General features: G+C 41.8%; 1 non-coding gene across 1 annotated transcript; it reads right to left on the bottom strand.

The window, feature by feature from the left end:
• Window positions 1–579: 579 nt before the first annotated feature.
• On the bottom strand, window positions 580–687 carry LOC116911856. The gene has a single exon (XR_004389378.1). It is a non-coding gene; the product is annotated as a small nucleolar RNA U13 (small nucleolar RNA).
• Between the last annotated feature and the right edge of the window lie 513 nt (window positions 688–1,200).

Here is a 1,200-nt window from a genome sequence, read left to right as displayed (position 1 = left end):
TTGGATTTTTAATATTTTCAGCTTCTGATGTCGAGTCCCTCGTGTATTTTTGAATTTAGCTCCTTGTCAAACGTTTGCAAACATTTGCTCCTATTCTCCAGTCGTTTTTTTCACTCTGGCTGTCTTTCCGACTGTAAGGGGCATCTTGGTCTTATGTAATCCCATTGTTTAATTTTTGCATCCGTTGCCTGTGTCTTGGGGATTTCACTACATTTTTTCCAGGCCAGTGGCCCGGAGCACTTCTGTTTCCTTCTATAGTTTCATGGCTTAGATGGAATTTATTTAAGTTTTTAAAATCTATTTTAAGTTGACTTTTAACCTTGATGAAGAGAGGCCTGGATTTTTTCTTCAGCACCATTCATTACGGAGACTTTCTCAAATATTGTTGTGGAAAACTAGTTGGCCTACAACTACGTGGTTTATTTCTGGCTTCTCTCTCCTGCCTATCTGACTTTCTATGCCAGCACTGTGCTATTTTGGTTTCTACCTCTTTGTGGTGCGTTTTGAAATTTTTTTTTGTTAGTATGTATTAACTGTATGTAACAAAGGGTTTCATGATCACATTTTTTTTTTCTTTCATGTCAGATGGGTAATGTGCCCATGTCGTAACAAGGTTTAGTGGGTGGCACATGTCATGCACGCAATGGCATGAACACCCAGTCATCACGCTTTATGAACTGAAAGGATCTCGTGATCAGATTTTCATTTTTAATAATACGGTTTGATACTTTCATTCCCTAGTCCTCTTTCTTGTCCTCCTTCCCATTCATAAAAATCCTTTTTCTCTCTCCAGTAAGTCACCCTTCTACTTCGTGTGTGTGTGTGTGTGTGTGTGTGTGTGTGTGTGCCCCTATGGATTTCATTAGGGTGTTTACAGAAGCATGAACCCTTTATGAGTGGCTATACCACTGAAGACGATGTCTCCCTGCATGCCAGCAACCGTCAGTTTTGTATAAATCCTCAGGGAGAGAGAGTCCCATAAGCCTCTACTCCTTCTATGAAGGGTGTGACCGCCCCAATCCTGTATAGGTGATCACAGCGTTAAGTTCAAGATTCACCAGCTATTTTATGCTCAGCGCTCAGTGCCCCACCCCATTCCTTGCCTTCCTCTGGTTCTTAGAGTTCCTTCCACCCCTTCTTCAATGTTTCCTGAGCTTCAGAGGAGCTGGGTAGAACAGTCCCATTTATGGCTGGGCTTTC

This window comes from Rattus rattus, chromosome 10, assembly GCF_011064425.1.
Source record: "Rattus rattus isolate New Zealand chromosome 10, Rrattus_CSIRO_v1, whole genome shotgun sequence".
Lineage (NCBI taxonomy): Eukaryota > Metazoa > Chordata > Mammalia > Rodentia > Muridae > Rattus > Rattus rattus.
This window is presented reverse-complemented; position numbering and strand designations above follow the sequence as displayed.